Source organism: Esox lucius, chromosome 2 (assembly GCF_011004845.1).
Source record: "Esox lucius isolate fEsoLuc1 chromosome 2, fEsoLuc1.pri, whole genome shotgun sequence".
NCBI lineage: Eukaryota > Metazoa > Chordata > Actinopteri > Esociformes > Esocidae > Esox > Esox lucius.
This window is the reverse complement of record NC_047570.1, coordinates 31,399,998-31,417,387: the sequence shown is the minus strand read 5'-3', so window position 1 is coordinate 31,417,387 and position 17,390 is coordinate 31,399,998. Positions and strand designations below refer to the sequence as shown.

Here is a 17,390-nt window from a genome sequence, read left to right as displayed (position 1 = left end):
AGTGAAAGGGTTAAGGTTAGAGATAGGATGAGGGTAAAGGTCGATACTCTGTACCTACTTCAGAAGAGTTCTACTTGGTGGATTTTCATCACAATAGTAAATTGAAATGTTATTGATGTTATGTAGATAGTCTGTATATATTCTGTAAAGCATCTACAGATTGATTGTTGTAAATAATTTGCCCGTTTGGCCGGCGATTTAACTGCAAACACTGAGGAATACTGAATGTCTCACATGGAATAGCTTTCATTTCTCAGAACAAGAATAGACTTTATGAGTTTCAGAAGAAAGTTCTTTGTTTCTGGCTATTTTGAGCCTGGAATCGAACCTAACATTACTGATGCTCCAGATACTTATCTAGTGTAAAGGCCAGTTTTATTGCTTCTTTAATCCGCACTTAAAAAACACTTTTCAGCTGTGCTAACATCATTTTCCTAACAGGGTTTTCCATTGATCACGTAGCCTTGTGAATTAGCAAATACAACCTGCCACTGGAACACAGGACTGATGTTGGATGATAATGGGCCTCTGTGCGCCTATGTAGATATTCCATTAAATATCAGCTATTTCCAGCTACAATAGTCATTAACACCATTAACAATGTCTATACTGTATTTCCCATCAATTTTATGTTGTTTTATTTCCAAAATCAAGGACATTTCTAAGAGACCCCAAACATTTGAATGATTGTACATGACTGAAGAAGTCTGAAAATGTGTGGAACCTTGCAGTTCCACTATTGGGAAGGGCTCCCTGCTCATAACATCAAACCTTCACAACTTCTGCAAAATGCTGCAGCCAAATCCTCCCATGTCACGCTGCCCCTGTGCCCACTCCACCCACTCCACCCACTCCACCCACTCCACTCACTCCACCAACTCCACCCGCTCCCAGGTGAAACTTGCATGTTACACAGGACCATGGTTGCTCAGAGAGTAGCACCAACTGCCCCATTCTAACATCAAGCTCCACATAAACCGTCCATACCCACCTGAGCCATTCATCCTGACGTTTATAGTCTCTTGACCCTCCCGCCGAATATTAATAGTTTTATTTAAAATGCACAGTTAGAAAGTCTGCTCTGACGTTGCTTGTTTTTTGTTTTTTTTTACATGTGCTGAAACTTCAAGAAGTGTTTTATTTTATAATATTTTATCCTAAAATGAGCATCTTGAGGATTAAATATAAACCAAAGATGTTTATATATAAACTCTCGTCTGTCACTGTAATAAGAAACACGTGATTGAAGAACCACTTTGGATGATTCAGAGTACCTGTATTCTGATTTTAAAATCCTTTCTTTGTAAGACCATACTTAACATTGGGTTAGCTTTCAGTATTTCATCACCCAATCAGGGATTAAAGACATTCTGCCGATTCCATTGCAAAAAAAAAAAAATCATTTGCAATGAAAGATAACTTCTAAACTTGACATAAACAGGCAGGGTCCCACCATATTTAATTAAGCAAGGCATCACTTCAGAATATTTAGTTCATCCTAGCACTGCGCATGAAATAAAAAAATTCCAGTGCTAAGATTTCCTTTCCACTTAAACCTCCTCAGGGATTTAGGTCCCCTTGCAGTGGTGTTCAGCCTTCAGGTCTCCCTCCCTTTTGCTGCTCTGAAGGGTATAATCAGAAAGCGATTAATGTTGTTATTGAGCGATCACACAATCATATTGAGTGATTGCCGCCATATTCTTTTACTACCAGTGGTGATTGCTCATTCAAATCAGACTGTGAGATCTGGAGGGTGACCTTGATGTTGTCATGGGAACAGGGAAACTCCTGAGAATAGAGTGAATGGCGTGAGAGGTGAGCACAAAGGCATGAGCAGAACACATCCCAAAACACACATACAAAACACACATACCTGTCTCGTGGATTTAAGATGCATCAGTTATTCCACTTCGTCTTCCCATCCTCTCCAGAATACAGAGCAATATGTGGGAAATGTAACCGTCTCACAAACGGAAGGCAATTGCAGAATTTGCTTTGAGTTGGGTGTTTTACTCATGCAGATCTGCCTTGAAGGAAAGAAAGTGTACTGGTTTGGTTGACTCAGTGGAGAGGGTGGTGTTCATTTCCCAACTCTAAAGTCACTAAATTAAAGGATGCATTTTAAACAATTAAGGTAAGGGTCAACGTTAGGGTTTTGATGGTTTGGGGTAGGTACAGTACCAGCACAAGCCCTGGTCAAATGTTCTCTTATAGCACCCAGCCTGTTTCAGATGTATCCTCTCAATTGAGTCAACCAATTACAGACATTTCTGCCTTAAGGGCGTATCTGCCACCTTGAGTACGTCTGAGTAAGTGAAACTCCCACATGCAATTAGCTTAGTCTTACTTTTTCTGGCCTTACATCATTTGAAAGTGATTTGTGTGTTAAGCCCATGCATTAACCTTCTGTCAGACAGAAAGACTCCTTGTTAAGTCTGTAATATGCTGAAGTCAGTGACACATTAGGCTGTGCTTAGATCTGCTTCAAATTGCAAAATACCGTATGACTGCAAAATACGAGCGTGTGCATATATAGAGTGAGGCCCATTCTCATACAGAGAAGACCTGGCTCGGTGTAATTAACGGGAGTCCAAGGCTGAGAGGAAGATGGTGGAGATATTGTCAGGTTGATTTAAAGGAGAGAAAAAAGTTTATACTAAATGTCTCCATTTAAAGTGATGCCCTTCCCCTCTCCCCTCTTTGAGCGCTGTCAGTTTTTTGCCCCAAGGTTAATATCAGATGGAGAGAGCAACACATTAAAGTGGCACGTCTCTTCCCCTTTTTCCCAAAGTGAAAATGAGAAACTGTGGCGGAATACAAATAGAAGGAGATCAAATGAGCTGCAGTCAGTCAACGGCAAACTGAGGCCCCAGCAACAAAGAACTATATCTCACTGTGTCTTATTGTGTCTCATTGTGTCTCACTGTGTCTCACTGTGTCTCACTGTGTCTCATTGTGTCTCACTGTGTCTCATTGTGTCTCGCTCACAAACTAACTCACTCAATCTCTCTCTCTCTTCCATACACACATACACACACACACACACAAACACTCACACATGGTTGGGGAGAAACAGATTTACATTTAAAATGTATACAATCAGATTACAAAAACAAAAATTGCACTAGATATCTATTGTTTTATATTTGCATTACTTTCAGATTCAGAAACATGTTCTCTGTTTTTTCACTAATAATCAGTTCAGCCCTGAAAAAAAGCAGAAGTTTGTTCCAGTGGAGCGAAGTCCTGTACCACCACAGTCACACACTAGATGTGTATGTTGGCTCCTTTTTACATCTTGATAAACAACTGATAGGAAGCTAGTAACTAACAATTTGCATTTAGAATGGAACACACACACACACTGTAATGAGAATATCTGAAAAATGTATGCAAATGTACTGGATGAGAGCATCTGCAAAATAAAATCATCATCATCCACAAGAAATAAAGAAAAGAATAGCAGCGTTGGTCTTGGACAATTACGCATTCTATTATTTCCATATTGGAACAGGGCGATAAAGGTTTTTGTGTTTTGACAGCTTTTACCAATTAGCTCAGTATAATGGTATTAATGTCAAAGACAACCGTGGAAATAATGTACAATGTATTGCAGTGATGAAGCTGATTCACATTCAAAGATTAAGATCAAACCAGCTGATCTATTTTTACTGTGCTAACAGCACTATGGCATTCTTAAGATGATCAACTGTTTGCCTTCACCTGTAATGTGAGCTAAAGCATGGACCTATTTCAGTACACAGCTAATATTCTCATCTAGATGTATAATTTCAAGTTTATTTGAAGTTGGCAGTGTGGTTATGAGTGCTGTGAAGCCAGGTGTAGCCATATGTGTATCTTTTACACCAATATAGAAGACAATCCAGCATGCATGCTTGAGAATATTTGTCATTCGAGCAAACTAGCTACCTGGGCTTCACATTTCTCAGGTGACGCTTTCCATCAGCTCCGGAGCACAAGGATCAAAACACTAAGCTTATTAATTTCAATAACGTTCCACATGTTCCTGGAAGGGAGAAGCGAGGGCGAGGCTGACAGGAAATGTGATTAGGTGCTGAAATGTCCTCTGTAGTTTTAACAGCCTTCCTCTTACATCTTCCTAAAATAAGAAAAGCCTTGTTAATTCCACCTGTTCTCTTGTGTTTTTTGTCTTTCCCCCAGAACAGTGCAAGGATCCATACAGTGCTCATTAATAAGAACTAGCGTCTCGGGGCCAGTTTCTTCATCATCCCAATTTGATATTTTTGTCAACAAGCTGTTGAACTTGGACAGGTACTCCTGTGGGAGAGTGCACACATCCACACATGCACACACACACAAACTCAAAATAACACTGATCCAAAAAACAAATACATCAAGCTGCTATCTTTGAGACCTACTTCATTATTCAACGGACCACTAGAATGCTACTCTCATAAACCGTGCATCCTTTTCGCCTGCCATCAAAATGACACATATTAAACTCCGTAACCTGCAGCCTGTTTCTTTCCTCACTTGGCGGAGTGGAGTGGATCAGGGGGCTGACCCCAATGACACAACCAAAAAGCATGACCATACATACACATAGCCAAAGCTCATTACCCAGCATGCAAGGCTGTGTGTGGAGTGAAGCACTTCATAGCGGGTCAGGAACCCTTTCAACAGGAGGGCTGAAACGACTCAGGCTTATAGGAACAAAGTGAATAATGCATGGAAGTGAGTAAGGAAGTCTGTCCAAAGGCTGTTTGTGGGGGACTGTCAAATATATTGTATGAGCATCCATGTGAGAAGTTGACAACCACCTTCAATGTGTTGTTGTTAATTTAATCAAATTAAAATTTCAAACACTGAGCAAAGATGCACTGAACAAAATCGGTTGTTCAATGCATCTTAGCCCTGTTTAGGTTTTCTGTATTTCTCAACTTTTCCATTAATTCAGTTTTTATAGGTTTATTTTTCAAAACACATAATGATATTCTAACAAAGCAACTTAAATCTGCATTTGCAGTGCTCAAGACTGAGCACCACATATTCAGAAATATAATTGTTTTGTTATGCAAGAAGTCATGCCCTAATGAGAACCTGCATCATTACCTTAATTATAGCCTCAAGTCTACAAATACATTCATGCACGCACGCACACACACACACACACACACACATACATATGGAGATAGAATACTGCCAAAATGTTTGTATTTACAGTATACAACTCACAAATGTGAGCCATGATTTGTAAATACACAGCATACATTCCAAAAATGTAAACCATGATCCGTAAATACACAGCATACAATCCAAACATTAGATTTGATTCTAATTTATCTACTTTTATTTTTACAAGTACAAGTACAGTACAATGAAATGCAGTTTGCATCTAACCAAAAGTATGAGAGGGCAGAAAATGTACAAGTACTAAGTATGTATATTACATGTGGAATGTATAGATGTGCAATGCAAGGCAAATTCAGTAGAAATGGCAGTACTAAATGTGCAATTAAGCCAAACAGAGGAGGGCAGTTGCATCGGTTGTGAATCGGTTTACATTTGTGCTCAGAATTTTAGCAGTTACACAAGTTGATCCACACTTGACAATTCTAACATGAAAGTGTTGACTGACAAATCTGGTTGCGTTTATACAAAGGCTATTTTAGATATATGAGTCCGGTAGTGTTTGTTTATGGATAGTGACTTACATTTGTGCATTTCTTTTTTTACAATTCCAGCTACATGTTTGAGTTTAATGCTGTGTATATACGAAACATGGTTTACAATCATGGATTCCCTCCTGTGTATTTAAGGATTACGGTTTACATATGTTGATTTTATGCTGTGTATACGAATCATGGCTCACATTTGTGAGTTGTATGCTGTGAATACAAACATTTTGGCAGTATTCTATCTCCATACACAAACACACACACACACACACGTGCACACAGGCGAAAACAATGTCACCTAATCTTCACTGAACCAAAATACATTTGTTATTGATTTGCTTCATGCATTTTACATTAGATTAAAAGATTACAGCGATTGTGAAATGTATGATCTGGAGAATATATTTCTGGGAAAAAATTGAAATACCTAGCCGGTGCCCATCTTTATGAATACTGCGCCCTGGTTCTATGCCCTGGTTCTACAGGACACACTTAAACACACTACTCCTTTCATTAGAAATGTGACACTGGTACAGCTATCACAATCATTTTTAAGGATGTATAACAGTATGACACGGTATAAAACGCAAAACAGTTTTCAACACATGGGTTTATTTTTGGTTGAGTTGGTAAGCCAAGACATTTTATTGTTAAAATCTTATCTTTTCCAGTATGTGAGTGCAATGAAATGTAATACTAATTAGCCAAATTCATATATCTATATATGAATATATATATATATATATATATATATATATATATAACATGACAGCATCTGTGATTAAGGACTTGGGAGATTTAAAACACCCCATGATTTACTTCAGTGGAGGTTGTACTACATTTTTCAACATGGTCTCGATTGAGGACGAGACCGTGTGAATAAAGCCAAGTAGATATTGTTCACTAGCAGACATCCACTTCTGCTTACTTTGTTAAAGCTACAGCATCCATTCACAACATCCCATTGTATAGCCTGTAGCTTTAGTCACTGTTTATCAAACCTTGCATATCAAATCATATCATCTGGATCTAAATTCCAAGTATTATCACATGTTGTAAGAATATTAAAATACCCTACTTTTGTAACATTTTGTGAGAAACATAAATATCACTTCATTTAATGTGCACAACATTGCCCCCTAGCGTCAAATAACTGAATCTGCCAATAAAAAAATAGCAACTTCGACTTCATTGGCCATTGCATTTCTCACCGGGGCCTCTCACTGGTTCATCAAATCTCAAACGTCTCGTACTGTCTCGCGGTGACCGAGTGCTAGCAGTCAGCAGCAGCAGAAGCCAGTTTGTGTTCACAAATGTTGTTGCACGAAGGCAAGGGTGGTTACGTCTTGTGAAAAGAAACATTCAGGGAGACGCTAGCTAGCTATCTACACGCAAGTCGTTTCAGCATCCCTGGATACTCAGCAGGTTATCTGAACAGGGCATTTGTTGAGCTTTATCGCAGGTAAGTCACACGTCTTTCAGCTTGCTTCAGTGTTCGTTATGTCCCATTATCGCCTATGCAAGGCTAATACGTATGTTTTCAATCTATTCCCATTCTCCTTAATACACAACCAGCTGATAGGTCATTTTGAGTGCCTAGTTCATACAGCAAAGGGACAGTTGACTTTTTCGAAACTGCCACTAATTGCACCTTAACTACTGATGCTAACTAGCTTGTTTTCTAAGTAGCTAGCTACTTCTCTGTGCGTATTTCTTGGGGTGAATTTAAGTTTCATGTGCAGTCAAGTTACCTCTCCCAAGCTAGACTAGCCAGCAATGTTTCAAGACATCAGTTGGCAGTTTTACTGCCCATTTAGGTAAACTCGTACAGTTATCTGAATCAGTTTGGTATGTCTTGCAAGTGGCTCAAAATGACTTTACAATATTTGTTTGCAATGTTTTATTTTTTTAACACGATCGTTATTAGGGTAGTCACAATCGGGTAGCTGTGTTGACGCGCAAACCGACTTGTGCTGCTGACTCCTTTGACCATCTACTTCATGCTACGTGGCTCGAGTCTCTCATGCAATCAAATCTGAACTTTGGAGTTTAATTGTGACTTGTACTTGTTAATTATTTCTAAATACAAGTAAAATAATCTAACCAAAATAAAATACTTTGCATTGCTCAATGATATGCCAACATAGTATTTAACTTGTCAGTCATTACAAAAAAATTCGGTACAAACCCATATCACTATACATTGCCTGTATTGATGACAGAACCGTGAATATAATCAAATGCTTGACAATCTAAACCGTTTTTTCATTACCCTTTAAACGGGTATTCCCATGATTTGTCTCCTTAACAATCAACTATAACAAACATGTTTCATTTGAAACGTTACATTCCTCAACTGTATAGACTGCTTTATTTTAGTTTACAATCTCAGCGAAATGCTTGCAATAAGGACTTGTTTGATTTTTGACTATCACTTTTAATGTATTGTCCCAACTGTACACCGTATTCAACTATTTGAGCTAAACACACAATTCAATTTGGTTTTACCGTCTTAGCCTTGCCAAGCCAAATAGTTTTTGCAGACTTGGTAGCCTGGTTTGGCCTATAACACAATTTTTTTATTAAAATAATAATAATTGAACAACCCCATCATGAAGATGTAGTCATTTACCTGAAGGCATGACAGTTAGTCGTTTTTAGGCTGAAATAATAAATTAATCATAGTGTTATTTGAAATGCAACAAGATATTTGGAAGTTCAGGAAAACATCTAGAAAGTTCACTAAAATAGTTGTGTATGATCTTTGTTACGTACACCCAGTCTTATTTTACTGCCTGTTTTTCAGTCTTCCAGGTTTTGGGTCATCATTACTTGTAGCTTAAACATTCCAAGCCATATTTGTCAGACAAACAGAACCCTCCCTTTTAATACAACCTCATGCACCCACTACTGAAGGTTACTAACTTAAGCCTAAGCATAACCCCTCACATTCTTTCCAGTCTCTCATGACCCCGTTTTGGAAACACTGCTCAGGCTGAGCCCTCTTAGCTGTTGAGCCTCTATGCATCTCAGTCGTCAGAGAGTCTGTTTGATCTGCAAGTACTAGCTAGCCTGTTTGCTAAAAAAAAAAAACGACTGATTGATTTTTGCCTTGGCAGTGTGCGGTTGTATGTCGACGGCTGTGATTTGTAGTTGACGTGTGTCCTTGCAAACCAATTTCAAAGTCCCCTCTTCAATGCGTGCCCTTTATCTGGGCATTTTTTTTTTTTCATACTTTTTTGAAATATCCTGACTCTGATTTAAAGTTCAGAGCTTGCTGGTGCTGAAAGGAAATGTGCATCAGTTGCTATTCAGACTTCAGAAGGAGACTCATCAGTGGAAATGCTTTTTTTATTGTTAAGCCCTTTGGACTAGACTTGAGGCCCAAGTCTTTTCTAGGAGTGGGCGGTATAATGGGGTGCAATGTGTTTAGAGTTGTCTTGTTTGTGTTGTGAGTTCCTATACTGTATGTTCACCTTCATACACCTGCTGGTTATTCAACAGTTGACAGGGATTTCTGCAGCTGTTTCCCCATAACCGTCAGACATGGCAACAAAAAAAACATGCCTACATCAAAATCGCCTGAATTAAATATATAGGTCTATCCCCTTGTGAATTTACCATTTCTTGTTTCAAACGTGAATATGGAAATGTCCTATCTACAAGTTCATAGTAGAAGGTACTGGAAAGCTCTGCTGTTTTAGTTGAATGAAACCATGGGCCGTGTCAAGCCTCATGATTTGTGTTCTTAACAGCAAGTTGTGCAACTCTTATGAGAAAGACACAGCACTTAATTGACTGTTTTGCTATTTCTCCTGAGCCTCAAATCACCTCCTAAGTGTAGTTTCTGCCTGCAGTTTTTCTTGCATTCAAACACAATGGATTTACGTCTGACTAATGCAGCATCGATGCTGTTGATTTAACGGTGGACTTGTAGAATGAACCTTTTCCCCCCCGCTATGTGGATCTGTCTGTATTGGGCCTGTTGGTGCAGTAGCTGGGGGGGGGGCAGGTGTTTGCTGGCAAAGACCCCAGTGACTTTACGAACCGTGGAGAAATGGCCTCTTCCAGTCAGCTACTTAATTCGTCCCTTTCTTCCAAGGGGTGTGGCTTTGGTTGTATCGGGGGGGGGGAAATGCTAATTCATTTTGTAATGTCATTGGGAACACGTGGGACTTTGCTGTGTTTTAGTGAACTGAAAAGTCTGTTACACGTTTTGGTGTGGTTACTGGGCTGGCTTTTGTCAGGCCCTGATTTGGTTGTACTTTTAATGATTACATGTAGTCTAATATGTTACCTGCAAAATTGTGTTCAAACTAAAGCAATAAAAAAAATGTTTATAATCAGGCAGGAAATTCAGAAAGGATGTTAGCGGGAAGAAAGACGACCGATCTGTGTGTTGTTTCGGGTTTTCATAATTGTTTTCCATACCTTGTGGTGGGGACAGTAAAATGTCCCACTAAAATGTCACTGGGGTTTTGAGGGAGCGTGCAGTTGACATGCTCACTGCAGCAATGTCCGCCAGAGCTTTCACAGAGAATTGAATGTGAATTTGTCCACCATAGTCCAGCTCCAATGCCAATTTGGAGAATTCATCAGTGCGCTTGACTGTCCTCCAAACCCATGACCGGGTGTAACTACGCCAGCCCAGGACCTCTACCCCTTGATAAGGCAGGCATGATCATGCATGGCCCCATGTAGCAAAGGTCTGTATGCGAATCATGGAAGCTGAAAATGTGAAGCTCTGAATCAAAGTGATTTGTGACCAGCAGAATCATTTCTTTATTCCCAGTCATATGAAATTAATTGATTAGGCCCTGATGATTTAATTGAGTGATGATTTGTAACTTGGGATAGTGTTTCAAATTTTGAGTAAGTGGCTTTTCTGGCAGTTTCTACCTGACTGGAATTTCTCTACTTATTGTCTAATAAATTATATTTTCTATCTGATTGTTCCACCTGACAGTCTGCAAATTTAGACAGAAGTGTTTGTAAACGAGATATAGGCCAAATAGATGGTAAATGCCCAGTTTCTGGAAAGATATGGAAAGCAACAAAGCCGAAGCCGTAGGGCTAGTTTTTTGTCCCTGCAATAAAACTATTTTCGTTTTTTTAACTTCAAATTCCACAGCTTTAAATAGCAACCCCGGCCTCATGAGCTTTGAAATATGCTAACTGATCTGATTCCCTTCCATCCAGGAAGTGTAGCATTCTTCTTTTCCATCTGTTAAAGGTTTTTTAAGCAGACTTCTATCTTACACCTGTTTGGCAATGTCCAGCCCTGTAGCTGTTTTTTGGGAGGTCTGGGATTGGTTCGCTTAGGTAGTGGGTCTGGGATTATTTAAGGTGGGGCATTTTGTGGTGAGGCAGACAGGCAGATGGCCTCTCAGTGCAGCCCAGGCCCTGCTGTTGTGGACCAGGAAATCCTATTTAAAATAAATGTTATCCGCTCTTTGTATCTGGCAGTGAAATGGCAGTTCTTGTGCCGCCTTGTGTTTCACAGAAACTGCTTTTTGAAGACCTGCGACCATATTAACTCATGCTTTAAACAAACCCAACTAGTGTGTCATATCAGTGTAAATGTGATCTCTGTGAATGCAGGAACATTTGCTTCAAAAGCAGCAATACCTACTGTAAATCAGACTTTGAATCTTGTACTGCATTGGTTTTATTACCCAGTTTTTATAATATACAGTGTGAAAAGTATTAAATTTTTTTAGACATGATTTTGAAAGGACACCTGTCTACAGTATATAAGGAACCACATGGTGTGTGTCAGAGCAAAAACCATGCCATGAAGCCTTAGGAAACCTCCCTAGACCTCCAAGATAGAGTTGTCCCAAGGCAAACATCTGGAGAAGGTTATAAATTACTATAGCATTGAAATTTTGAAAAGAAAGACATTTGGAACCACCTGGACTGTTCCTAGTCCTGCAAAATGATATAACCAAGGAAGAAGGTCCTTGGTCTGGTCAGGCTTGAGGGAAGGATGAACAGAGCAATATACAGAGAGGGCCTTGAAGAAAACCCAATCCAGAGTGCACAGGATCATTCTTCAGTATGACAATGTCCCCGAAGCACATGGTCAAGACAATGCTGGAGTGGCTTTGGGACAAGCCTGTGAATGTCCTGCTGTGGCACAAGCCCAGGCTTGAACCCAATTTTTTTGTGAATATAATAATATTTTGTATGTAAAGCAAAATATAAGAACCACATTGTAGATGTGTCAGATAGACCTGAAGATCGCAGTTCACGAAGCTCCTCACCCAATCTGACCACTTGAAAACTTCCACAAGGAAAAATAGGGGAAACTGCCTAAACCCAGGTGTGTAAAGCTGGTAGAGGGATACCCAAGAAGATTTAAATCTATGATCACTGCCAAAGGTGCTTCTATAATGTACTGAAAAAAGGGTCTGTATACTTCTCTCCATGTGATTTCCATTTTTAAGTGCAATAAATTGGCACACATTTCTATATTGTGTTCGGCCTGGGCTTCAGCCCCAAGTCTTTTTGGAATGGCTCCAAGTATTTTGATCCAATACCAAACAAATTAGTAGTTTTGCAAGCTGACATCAACAAATCTACAATGTGTTCAGAAACGAGTGCAACAAGAGCCCACCTTTCATGGCACATGCCTTGTTGGAGTTGCACGCTGGCATCAACAAATCTACAATGTGTTCAGGAACGAGTGCAACAAGAGCCCATCATTCATAGCACATGCCTTGTTGGAATTGCACAGGATTTTATCTTGCTTCTGACCTAATGAAAATTCTGAGATGACATAAAAATGAATACATCTTCACAGACAAAACGTTCTGAGCTAAACTTTTGACAGACCTGAAGAAATGTTAGCCAATCAGAAAAGATTAGCCCATACACTGACTGCAGACTTGCTCTTTTTCTCATTTGCTTTATCTTCTCAACACAATAAAGTGGCCTAAACCTTAGCCTCCACAAAAAATCATTTAGCAATAGCATATTTACTTCCAGTGAGTCATCCCTGTACCCAGATAAGTAGCATTTTCCCTACCTTTGTCCTTCATTGAAGATGCTGTCTTATAGTTTCTTCTTGTATAAAGTTTGGGACTTTGCCAATGGCTAAAAAGCGCTTTGATTAAAAGGCATATTATATTTCTGTGGACTAATTACACTGGAATGTGCTAGGTGAATTTGATAGTGTGTTTAGCTGAGGACAGCTCTCAAGCTGAAGTGAAATGGGAAATAAATTAGCTGCCACCAATTCAAAGATGTATTTTTTTTTCTCTAGTGCTGGGTGTGAAGTGTAAAGCCAGGCGTCCTGTCAAAACAAATAGTATTCTTATATGGGAGTCCCAGATCCCCTTCTAACTGGACATGTCTAGTGCCTGCTGCCCTGTGGCGCACAAGTCCCTGCAGTCATTTGGATAGTTGCATTGGAAGACAAGCTAGCATTGCTGTCAGCAAGGCAGCTCGTAAGCATAATCGTCCAACTGGTTGATTTATCTCCGCCATTCAAGTCAAACAAAGTTGTGGTGAAACTAACATGCTGGAAATGTGCCGTATTGCTTAAGACGAACATAAGAGCAATAAATATCAAGTGTTCTAATGCATTTGGATCAATAAAACCAGAAAGCCAGCAAAGTTTTACGGCGTCTTGTAATCAAAAGTGGCTTGTGTCGCTGGGTTAAACGTAGGGTTAACTGAGCAAAGTTCACAATGTTATTGAGAACTGAGTACCACTTTGTCGTGGAATTCACCAAGAGCAAAGACTTGGTTCTGTGGATGGTTTCCATGAGTGGTCCCCGGTCAGTTCATTTGTTAAGTCACAATAGGGATTTGGCAGGGCCCTATTTATTGTTCATTTTATGTCTCTCACAATCCAGTTTCCAACAGTGAGTTGCACCATAGCTAATAAATACATGGCTAATGGACAAAGGCTAGGATAGATCTTTTTAAAGTGCTCATAATGTCTCAAGTAAGATACATTTATCTAAAGCATACAACCAATTTCAAACTGTTGATGTAATGCTGATGTAATGATTTCAAGTGTGCATGGTTAAATCCTTCTTGCCACTTCATTACGCAATGGTCTTTCAGTTGAGGCACTTGGCTTTAAGGCCACTTTGTCACCCTAGAAGGACTACAGTGCTTTTTGGGAGCCAAGAGAGGGCTTTGGCTATTGTTTCACCCATCTGAGAAAAATATGGGCTTGATTGACTAGGTGCTTTCACCCACAGGTTTCTGTTTGTCTAGTAGTTTCTGGGTAGTATATTAACAGTACTGTGAAAAGCATTTGAATTATCAGAGTCAACCGAAAATGAGAAGTAACCCTGATTTAAACAAACACATTTGATACCCAATTTAATTTATTGTAGAAAGATATGCAACAGCCAATAGCCCTGTCTAAAAAGATAATCTCCCTTTAGAATCAAACTGGTTATGCCACATTAAGCACCCATAACTGCAACCAAACTCTTTGTTGCAGACGCTTGCTCACAACAACGGGGAGTAGCATTGGCCCACTTCTCCAAACACAACTGCGAGATTATTATTTTCTTCTTGAACGGCTAGTTTCACATCCTGCCTCAACAGATCAGTCAAGGTCTGGACTTAGACTTCGCCAACCAAAACTCTTTGAATGGCTTGTTTGTTAACCAATTTGATATCAGTTTTCTTGGCCATTTTGTCTTACTGCATGTGCCAGTGGCGGTTCAGCTCACAAATGGATGGAATTTGGAACAGAATTTAGAATTCCCCTTAGTGATGGAAAGTAGCCCGGACCGCGATCTTACCAACATCATGCCTGACTGTTGGTATTCGGTTCTTGCCACGGAATTTCACCGGGCGTGACGTAGCCCATGTCGTTCCAGGGGTTCACATTTGACTCATCCGTCATCAAGACATTGTTCTGAAGTCCATTGTGATTGGTCAGAATGCTTTGGTGAAGAACCAGAGCCTTAAATATCTTCCTAACTTCATAAACCTTATTGTATATACGCACCTGGATGAAAGTCAGACATGGGGCCATTTTCTTTTTTTTTTTGTGGCCCTATATGTTATGTTGTGTGATTCATGCTGCTGAACATTTTAAATGGTCCCTGGTCATTTTTATGGCTGATAGTTATATGGTGCTCATCTCAAGAGGCGGCCCGGTCAGTTGATTCAGTCTGGTGTTGTGATGACCATGCATCATTCAGAGACCCATTACTTCTAACTGCTGTCCAATAATTTGTGTCCTTTTTATACTGAACGCTTTCAATATAAAGTGTTTCTAGCAGATTTTCTCATCACAGATCTTGGTAAAATACTTATGTGCAATGTCGTGAGATAGACTAGTGTGTTTCATCTGACGTGTGTGTAGGGCACCGGCTCTTGGAGGTGTTAGGAAACTGATAACTAGCCCGCTGTTTCTGCTGCACCTGTTTCTGTCTGGGGGTCTTAGGGCTAGCTACATGGCTGGCAACGTGAATGACTGACTGTCTTCTACAGTATGTGTGAAATCTACGTAGACCAGGCATGGAACGCATGTACCCAGGAGACAGCAACCTTTGTCCAGCTTAATCTCCATCTTGCGCCCTTGGTGTGGGATGTCTTACTGTGTGTGTGTGTGTGTGTGTGTGTGTGTGTGTGTGTGTGTGTGTGTGTGTGTGTGTGTGTGTGTGTGTGTGTGTGTGTGTGTGTGTGTGTGTGTGTGTGTGTGTGTGTGTGTGTGTGTGTGTGTGTGTGTGTGTGTGAGACAGTGTCAGCCTGCCAGTTAACCCCCTCGCTGGGTGTCCGTCAGGCCACTGCTGACCATGGCCAAGTTCATAGATCTGAGCCAGACGGCACTAATTCGCCCCCCCCCAACCCGGTGAGCTATAATCCTCAGACAGCCCCCCACTGCTGCCCTTAACCCCTTCCCTGAAATGGCCAAGCCCTTGCAGCCCCATCAACAATGGGACTGGCTTCAGTATCCCGGCACCAAGACAAACAGATATGGAATTGCTCTCCCATCCTCTTATTCATCGAGGGGGGGTTGTGTGTGACTGACTTTGCTGCCTTGGGTGCGAGACTCTACAGCTGACGCCAATGTTTGGACAACAGCTGGAATGTCCAGACGGGCTGTCAGGGACCAGGGTGCGACGTGGATGGGGGCCTCTCAGGACTGGGAAGATCAGATCGGCTGCTCATGCAGAGCTTGCAGCTTCCCCTGCCGCCCCTCACGCTGCGGTGACCGACACGGCGTGAGGAGGGTTGGCCTGTGGAAAACCACACACTCACCAATTCACGTCAGAAGGGGCACATTGTGAGTGTCCACTCCCCTTTTTTTCCACATTGGTCTTCGGTTGACACGGCCCCAATGCCATACTAACTGGCTCGGCCTCATCGCTTTGATTTTTCATTCCAATGTCTAAGAGTTTCGAAAGGAAGAGCAGGTCTAACAGTTTGGAAACAATGATGGCGGAGAATGTTGGCAGTTGACGTGGAATCCATCATGTTTGCCCTGCCTGTCCTTGACGTGCCAGTGGGTGGACTGGGTCTACACTAGGGATGTCACGATACCAGAAATTTTGTAGCCGGTACCAATACCAGCGAAATTCCATGATTCTCGATACCCTATTAGATACTACGGTAACAAAACACTTTAACAAAACAGTAAATCCCATGTACTTAAGAAAACAACGAAGGCTAACTCACATGCACACACCTTGCTCAGAGGGCTTGCTCAGAGCAGTAGTTTAAATGTATTGACATGGTGACAGACCATGAGTCCAGAAATATTTATTTAAAACGCTAACCTTATATTTTGATGACCAATGACACAGACTGGATGGTAGCCTACTGCTATGACCTGTGGTTACATTACGGTAGCCTTTAGCCATTGCTAGTGTCGCAAGGCCACACCGCCGATCTCGTCTGGCCTCCTACAGGCATTCCTTGCCTGATTTAAGAGGCAATGCGAATGTGGTATGGAACATAGTTGGCCAGGCTGTCAGCTGTCTCAAACAAAAAGAATGATACTGTGTATTTCAGGATAAGGATATAACAAGGATAATACTTTGGATATATTCTTAATGTAACGTGAATGGAAACTCGCTCTCCTTGAATTCTTTAAATACATCTGCATGTCTGTCTTTGCGGTGCTTTGCTAATGCTGGAAATGTTTCCTACTTTAGTCTCGAAAGTTGGAAGGAACCGTTTGCAAAGTGGTTTTTGGTGAATTTGTTACTCCCTGATCGTCCGCCTCGAACACTAAGTTTGCGACTCTGACTGTTGTGGCGGAGCCGCAGCCACACTTGCCGCCATCTGTCACGTTTCGGGTCCCCGGTACTTACGGTACTGTTTTCAGAATTTTGGTATCGACTTGGTGCCGAAGTATCGGTTCTCTTGACATCCCTAGTCTACACGTGTTCTTCCACCTTATTCTTTATTGATGTCCAGATTCACAAGGTAACTGGACAGGTCTGCTTGTCAGTGGTGCCTGTTTTACTGTAAAACGGCAACCGCGGGTCGGGTGTCAGGAGAAGGGGTGCGCTGCATTGGTTGTGACAGGCCCCCCCCCAGCCCTTTAGCTCACTTCCTGCCACCGGGAGTTCCTGCCTTGACCTTCACCGCCATCCATGCAGCAGGTTGTCAGGGGAGATTCATATAAACATCCAGTCATCTAGAAACAACGTGGAAGAGTGCTGTGGCCTAAACCACATGACAACGCCTCTCTACACGGATCACCGAAGCAAAGCAGGGATACAGCCGTGTGATTCTCCACACACG

General features: G+C 41.0%; 1 protein-coding gene across 1 annotated transcript in view; it reads left to right on the top strand.

The window, feature by feature from the left end:
• Positions 1–6,879: 6,879 nt before the first annotated feature.
• LOC105013975 (D-glucuronyl C5-epimerase B) overlaps positions 6,880–17,390 on the top strand; it is a 51,795-nt gene continuing 41,284 nt past the window's right edge. The window contains exon 1 of the mRNA XM_010875886.4: positions 6,880–7,122. The gene's annotated coding sequence lies outside the window, so the exon portion shown is untranslated. The remainder of the gene's footprint in view (positions 7,123–17,390) is intronic.